Genomic DNA, 8,703 nt, shown 5'->3' on the forward strand with positions numbered 1-8,703 from the left:
ATTATGACTAATGCAGCTACCCATATTTGTGTACAAGTTTTTGTCCGGACATAAGTTTTCATTATCTGAAGTATATACCTGGGAGTGGAATTCCTGGGTCATATGGTAACACCGTGTTTAATCATTTGAGGATTAGATGACTGTTTTCCAAAAGGACCACACCACTTTACGTTCCCACCGGCAATGTGTAAAGGCTCCAATTTCTCCATATCCTCACCAACACTTGTTATTAGCACGTCGTCTTCAAATAGAGATAGTTTTATTACTTCCTTTCCAACCTGGATGTCTGTATTTAATTTTCTTGCCTAATGGCTATGGCCGGAATCCCCAGTACAACGCCGAATAGAAGTGGCGAGAGTGGACATCCTTGTCTTGTTATCGATCAGAAAACTTCCAGTCGTTCACCCGTAAGTATGAGGTCAGCTGTGGCTTTTTCATAGATGGCATTAATCAGATTGAGGATGGCTCTTCCGTTCCTAGCTTGTTGAGTGCTTTTATTATGAAAAGGTTTTTTTTTTTTTTTTTTTTAGGTGAGGCAACCCTTGGTTGACCTCACGGATTATAAGGACCTTGTCAGCTTGCAATCTCTTATTTTTTTATTTTTTACACCTATAGCACCTGGTCTTCCTAGGCGGTCTCCCATCCAAGTACTAACGAGGCCCGACCCTGCTTAGCTTCTAAGATCAGACAGGATCGGGCTTGTTCACAGTAACATGGCCGTAGACTAGGTTTTGAATTTTTGTGAACTGCTTTTTCTGTGTTGATGGAGATGATCATCTGGTTTTTGTCCTTATTCGATTAATACAGTGTATTACGTTGGTTGATTTTCTTATGTTAAATCAACTTTGCATTCCTGGGATAAATCCTTCTTGGTCACGGTGTATGACCTTTTTACATGTTGCTAAAGATTTGGTTTGCAAGCATTTCGTCGAGGATTTTTGCATTTGCATTCATAAGGGATATTGGTCTGCAATTTCTTTTGTTGTCTACATCTTGTTTTGGAAAGAAGGTAATACTGGGTATTACTGGGTATCAGGGTCTTACTGGCCTCATAGAATGAGTTGGGAAGTGATCCATCCTCTTCTATTTTTTAGGAGAGTTCGTGAAAGATTAGTGTTAATTCTTTAAACATTTGGTAGCATTCATCCGTGAAGCCATCTGGTCCTGAGGTTTTCTTTGTGCGAGGTTTTTACTTTTTATTTGTTACTAATTCAATCTCTTTACTTGTTATAGGTCATTCAGCGATTCTATTTCTCAGGTAATTTTTGAAAATAGGTAGAGCAAAGGTCTCTTTGTCAAATAAAATAAAGAATTGCTCTTTTCATTTGAAATTGCTGTGACGGTCTTGAATTTCCGGTGCGGTTTTGAGAGGTAAAACTGTGGAATGAGACCCCTCCCCGCTCATCATCTGTGTGACTGTGACAAGGTCACTCTGTGTTTCTGAATGCCAGTTTCCTCATCTGCAAAATGGGTTTATTTGTATTGCCCTCACAGGGTGTTGAGGGAGTCAGGTGAGACACCCATCACGTGCCGAGCATTCACTAGTCCCTCGATAATGATTACCTATTTTCTCTGTCAATATCTGATCAGTACTTGCTACAGGCTAAGCACTCTTTTAGGGGCTAGAGAAACAGAGGTGTGAAAAACTCAAGGCTGGTGGTTATATTTGAATGAGAGTGAGACTAAAATTAAAAAAAAAAACAACCCAAAAAAACAAAAAACAAAACAATGTGTAGAAAAGGTGTAAGGAGGTCCCTGCCTGATGGACACAGGAATGACGCAGGTGGGGCGCCAGTGTTAGATTTATAATGCACAGAGCTGGGGTGGAGGACCTGTCTGGACTGTGAAGTTGGTGACACTGGAGCAGAAAACCGAATAAGATGAATGAGCCAGACAGGCAAAGGTCTGGGGCAAGAGGATGTTCCAGGCAGAAGCGACCGCCCCATCGATATGCCATTGACTTTCTTCTCTCTTTCTACCCAGTCTTCCTAACGCAGAATCCGTCTTCCCCAGAGCCCCTCCGAGGCTGGGGGAGCAGAGCAGGCTGTGCGTTCCCACGTGTTGCTTGCTTGAGACAATATCTCTTAGGCAAGGCGGAGTCTCAAGTCCCTGATCTCCCACTGACAGCCGGCAGATACAAATGGTTTTCGAGACATTACCACCACCTTGCTGCTGAGACAGATCAGGAGTAGCCTGAGACACTCTTTGCATTTCTAGTTTTCCTTCTGGCTTGTTTAGTGGCAGGAATCTGAATTTCCCCAGGGGAATCGTGGGATTTATTCATCGGAAAATCAAGGCTCAGATTTAAACTTTGTCTCTGGTGAGTTACACTTTTTACAGTGACTCCCTGAGGGTGCGGGCATCACTCTGGCAGACACCTGAGGTTTGGCCATGCTACAGCCCTGTGCCCATCTCGCGTGGCCCTTGAGGTCATCGGATGTGGCTCAACCTCAGCTTCCAGAGACAGAAGGCAGTTTGGGCACTTCCCGTGGCCCCTGGCAGCTTTTGCTTCCCTTAGCCTTTTGTGCTCTTCCACTAGTGACTTCCTACAGGGGCAGTCTCAGCCAGGCGGAGGGATCTGCAGGGCGAGAAGGACAGTCCCTGAGACACCCATCGGTAATCAGACTAAAGCCTCATTTTCTTGGGAGAGGAACTCTTACCTGTGATGATGGATTAGCTCAGAGATCTTTGAGACACAGCTTCCTGGCATCAGAGTTTCAGATGCCAAATAGAGATTGACAGAGACCCTGTCTGGGGAAAGGGGGAGGGAGAGGGGGAGGGATTCCTTTTGAGCCGGACTCAGAATCCAGCCTCACCGAAGTGCATCGAATCGGGGCATCGGCTGCAGGGACAATGGCTTCTGCCCAAAGATTGGTAGTGGGGTGAACTGCTTGCCCTCTCTGGGCCTCACTTTCTCTGTCATTGAACGAATTTCTCAGGAATATATATGTCCTCTGCTTCTAGGTGGAAGGGATATGATATATTCCTGTCATTTCTCCCTGTGCTGGGCATGGCACCCAGAAGCCTCTCAATAAATATTTAATTGAATGAATGGATTAAAACGGTGCTTTGTTATCCCATCTCATCACCTGGGCCTTTTCTAGGGAGCCCATGGAAAAGCCTGATGGCTTATGACGTCACCGGCCACTTGGGTGAAGCTGAACCCTCTTTTTCCTGCCGGAAACCCAGACTCAGCTCATTAAGGGCTGACCCAGAGCTTGAATCTGGGCCTGCTCCTCCTTCCACGTGAGATTTCTTCAACAGAGACCCACCTCTTCAGCTGGCCAGAGGTCTTCCTGCAGAGAGGCAGGGGATGTCAAGGGAAAACCCACAGGTGGACAGTCAGAATACTGGTCCAGAGACCCTTCAGGCATCTACGTGCCTCATGACCTTGGGCAAGTTCCTTGGCCTCTCTAACCCATTCTTCTCATATGTAAGGGAGGCTGCACCTCACAAGGGTTGGGGGGACGGCCTCGGATATGCGCATCGCCTTTCTCAGCTACCCCTTTTTTCTGCCTGCTCTCTCCCCACTCGTCTCCTGCCCTCCAAACTCGTCAGTGAAGGAGGAGGAGGCTGGAACTTTCAGTGTTGGGTGAGGTAAGTGAGCAGGCTGATTTCAGAACCTCCAGCAAACAAAGCCTCAGTGTTTTAAGGGGAGCGCCGTTGTGTGCCTCCTCTTACTGGGGGTGGGGGTGGGGGTGGGAGGAGTGGGGTGGGGCTGAGGCATTTTCCCAGCACTGCTCAATCTCCCACCATCTGACCTGCTCTCTGGAACGGAAGAAATGACCCAAGAGAGAAGGGAGGGCACCTCAGGTGAATGCCTGGACCCACCTGGACCCATGTCTTTGAGAATATTTGCATTACAAAGCTTCTTGCAAAATCTGGGTAGGGCTTCCTGCTAACGCTGAGGAGGAGCCCTGTGCAAGTCCCAAGCTCTGATCTCCCCGTCCCCACACCCATACACACCCCACGCCCCCCTCACATGAGCCAAATCGAAGGATGGAAAATACGGGATATTCATCCCACGACTCCCCTCCGTCATTGCTCGAGGGTTGTCCTTGGAGGGTTAAACCTCTGGCACTTCTGAGATGCTCCTGTAACGAGCTGAACAAGCCCCAGGTGCATAAGAGAGAGAGAAAAAAACAGGAGCCACAGCTGGCTGAGAAAGGAAGCAGTCACTCGCTAGCATTACCCACTGGGCTGCAGAGGAACTCAGCAGAGAGGGACTGTTGAGTGAAGCATCATCGGTGTATGGATAAAGATGCTTTTTCTTAGACAGCTTGAGGTTGAGGTGATGTGGAAACATCCAGCGGGTAGGCAGGGGACAGACCTGGAGTCCAGCCAGCCTCACAGGACTGGGCGTGGGAGTGGACGAGGCCCGCAAGGTGGGAGATGAACTGCTCAGCACACGAGCCTGGGTTGTGTCCCACGTTGAGGAGACAGGGATGGGGGGACAGTAAGTAAGCAGGACAGAGACCCGGCATCTGGCACACTGCTGCAAAAGCCAAGGGAGGGAGGGGTATCAGGAAAAGAAACTGCAGAGAAGACGGAACTGAGAAAGCCTGCGTACGGTCTCCAGAGGCCGAGGAGCCCCTGGTCCACCGGATAAAGCCAGGACGGAAGTAGGGAGATGGCGGAAGGGGCTGTGTGGCCAGGGGCACGTTACTCTGCCTCGGTTCTCTCATCTGTGCTGACAACAATGACCTCGTTCCCTATCATTTAGGGTGACTGCGAGCATTAACTGTTCCAATACTTGGCACAGAGCCCAACAATTACTGAGTGCTCAGTGACATTTTTTTCCTCCTTTAGCATTGAGAGTGGCGCATGCTCGGAGGCAGAAAGGGAGGAGTACGTGACGATCTTATGACATGGAGAGAGAGGTCTGGCCTCTAATGATCTCTCACATGTGACCAATCGTACTTGGACTGGTCGTCCGATGGCCTGGCTGCCCCTTTCTGAAACGTCTCGGTGGGTCACTTCCATTAAATGACAGCATTTTTCCCTCCCCTGAACTTTGTCTGCATTTGCTTGTCTCTTAGTTATTTTAATCTCCACACCAAGCATAGAAAACCCAGCAACCTGGGTTTTGTAATTAGAGCCCATACATGTATCTTCTTAACTGGCAACGTGCCGCAGTGCCTCGGGCCCTTTTCTTGTGTGCCCCTCCCTTTGATATATTTGGACCTCGGAGCCAAGTTCATCCTTGCATTTCGCCCGGCCGGCATGCATCTCCCGTGACCCGAGAAATTCACACAACACGGGGTACCGGGTCAGTCTCGGACTTTGTCGAACTTCCTCCACGTCAGACGATCTCTGACCGCTAAACAGTCGTCCCTCCTTCTCTGTGGTTCCGCTTTCTGTGGTTTCGGTTACCCGCGATCCGCTTCGGTCCAAAAATATTAAATGAAGAATTCCAGAAATAAACAATGCATCAGTTGTAAATTGCATGCTGTGCTGAGCAGCGTGATAAGATCTCGGTCCCACGGCCTCCTGCCTGGAACGTGAATCATCTCTTTATTCCGAGTCTCCGCACTGTGGACATTCCCGCCCATTAGTCACTTAGTGGCCATCTCCGTGATCGGATTGACCGCTGAGGTCTTCGCAGTGCTTGTGTTTGAGTCACCCTTATTTTACTTACTCTTGGCCCTAAAGCCATTCATGTAACTTTCATCGCAGTATATTGTTGTAATGGTTCTATTTTATCATTAGCTATCGTTAATCTCTTAGTGGGCCTGATTTATAGATTAAACTTTATCATGGTTATGTATGTATAGGAAAAACATATATATAAGGTTCCGTATGACCTACGGTTTCCGACATCCACTGGGGGTCTTGCCCTGCAGAGAAAGGGGGACTATTGTCTCTTTCTTGAACTCCTAGATTTATGAAAGGTCTCCAAAACATAGCGCTAATAGAAAAAAGAATGTTGCAGAATGAGACGTAGGGTACTGTTTCATTTGTTTAAAACAATCTCTCCAAGAGGTTTTGATTTGATAATTTTTTAAAGGTAGGATTATATATGTACTTATGCCCACTTGCAAAATTAAAAAGTTAAAGAAAATGTGCATCAGAAGATTCTGATGCTTGAGGTGCAGCCTGAGACTCTGCATTTTGAAACAAGCTCCTGGGTGATGCCGAGGCTGCAACTCTGTCCAGTAGAACTTTCTGCAGTGATGGAATGCTCTGTATCTGCACTGTCCAACACATTAGCTTCTACACACCTGTCTCTACTGAGCACTGAAGAATTGAATTTTGAAGTTCATTTACCTTTAATTAATTTAAATTTAAAGAGCCACATGTGGGCTTGTGGCTACTGTATGAGACAGTGCAGTTCTCAGTGGTCACCTTCCCAAGGGCTGGGACCGTTTCTTATTTAACTGGGTATCCTCTTCAGGATGTGCATATCGTGGGAACAAAGTTGACAATGATTATAATTCCTTATATTACACTTACGCTGTGAGTTAGGGGCTCGTTCATGTCCAGCATGCTAGTCAAGCTTCCTGGTGGTCTTATGATTGGCTACATGGAGCCAGTATTTACTGAGTGTCTGCTCCTTGCCGGGCACTGTCCTGAGTGTTTTTCAGGTATTAACTCATCATGCCCTGTGTATTATCCTCATTCTACAGATGATGACACAGAGGCACAGACCTGTCAGTACCTTGCTTAAGTCAGTCCACTGGAAAATAACAGAGCTGGGCGTTGAGCCCAAGGTTCAGTCTGGCTCACATTTAATCCAATGCTTTAATGCCTCAGAATGTACTTATTTTTACATAGGTTTTTTAAACAGTCGAAACAATAAAAACTTAAAGACTTTCCTAAAGGCATGACCTGCAGGCCAGGGCACTTCTGTCACATCTTATGTATGTTGATTGATGGAGTCGGCGTGTCTGGCTCTGAGCACTGGTGTCCCAAGCCAGGTCCCACTACCACATCGGCCCCTCTCTCCTGCACACTGGCCCTTTTATGTCCAGCACCTTGCTTGTCACCGTCACAGGACCTTTGGAGGCATCTCCTTTCATCTAAGGGGAGTAGGATGAGTGATGGAAGAGCATGGGCCGGGGAGGGAGGAGGTGGAAGGAAGTTCAGGGGGACAGGAGGACTCCCTGGATCGCTAACGTTTGTCGAATGCCTTTTATCCGCAAGGCTCTGTGCTGGGGGCTCTCTCCTTGTGCTCTTCCTGGAACGAGCCTGGTGCGGCAGGTACAAGTGGAAAAAAGATTCAGCCTTTGCTGCTGGAAAATTTATAGACACACCGTCTAGAAGCGTGGAGGAGGGTGGAGATGTTCTGGGAGGGGGCTCTGGGTTTGAGCCCTGGCTCTGCTAGTTATTTGCTCTGTGACATTAATCGAGTTGCTTAACTGCTCCCAGCTTTGATTTGTTTATTTTCCCTCATATATTTTTTATTCAATTATCTAATTACATCAGTATGGACTCATGAATATTTATTTAATTCTTCGGGTTATAATCCAGTAATCCTGTGCTGATTTTGTTGCTCAAATTGTTCACCAATTTTGGCCATTAGGATCTCTTTCCATTGATTCTGTATCCCTTTGACATACTCAGTCATTGTGGTGTGCGTATGTGAGTGTGTGTGTGTGTGTGTGTGTGTGTGTATTTTCACGCTTTCTTACTTTCTGTCACTCCAAGATGCTCAGGCTCCTTTTGTATATTTCCTGTCCCAGTCCTAGAAACAGCCATTTCTCTGGGGAGCTGTGGTTGCTTTTACTGGACAGCAGTATTAGAAACAAACTATGCATCCAGTACTCATTGTCACAGGGTGTCATTACTTCTAGATCTTCTCAGCAGAGAGAGCAGGGAGATATTTGTGTGTATCCTAACCCACGGATATACACTTATCTATAAATATCCTCCTGGGCGGTGAGACAATGCACTTCTGTGTTCTAAGCCACCTGGTTTGTACTGGCACCCTAGAAAACTAAGCCCCTGCCCTCTGCAGCAATGTGACCATTGAGGTATACCCTCAATGTTCTGTCCATACACAAAACTCTCTGCCTTCTTTTGTTTTTGTTATTGGCTTGGGTTTGTGTGTCTTTTGCGGGGTATTTCTTACGCACAACAGATTCAGCTCAGACACCTGCTCTCTGGACTCCTCGGGTGGTATCCCCAGGCAGGGCTGGGGCCAGGGTCCACAAAGGCTCTTTCCCATCCACACAGCGATCACGATGCCGCTTCCTCCCTCACTTGACTGCAAGCTCCCTGAGGGAGGACTTCTGCCTTCACGCTGTCAGTGTGCACAGGTGCGCAGGTGTTGAATGAATGCGGAAGTGGCTGCAGAAAATGAAGCTTAACAAGGACAGCTCCGGAACGGTCTCGGGGTGGCAATCGGTTGGCAGAAGGAGAGCCCTGACACAAGTTTGCTTGATGGGGAGATCGGGGCACCCTGTGCGCGTCAGCAATGGCTAAAATGCTAAGGAAGCAGACACTAATATCCTCCATCTGTGTCAGATGGAGAATTCGAGGCACACGTGGTAACCCCTCCATGAAAGTCACACAGCTAGTTAATGGCAGGCGGGGACTGCAGCCTAGCCGGGTTTGTCTGACTCCCGGACTACCACGGTTTGTCATCCTGAGCGGCATTTAGGGGCTTGATGCGACCCACGTTATGCACAAAGGTCAGCCTAGACCTCACAGAGTTGACAATGAGGCTGGAATCCCAGCTGTATCTACGAGGCAAGGGCGCGA

Source organism: Pteropus vampyrus, unplaced genomic scaffold, assembly GCF_000151845.1.
Source record: "Pteropus vampyrus isolate Shadow unplaced genomic scaffold, Pvam_2.0 Scaffold169, whole genome shotgun sequence".
In the NCBI taxonomy this organism is placed as follows: Eukaryota; Metazoa; Chordata; class Mammalia; order Chiroptera; family Pteropodidae; genus Pteropus; species Pteropus vampyrus.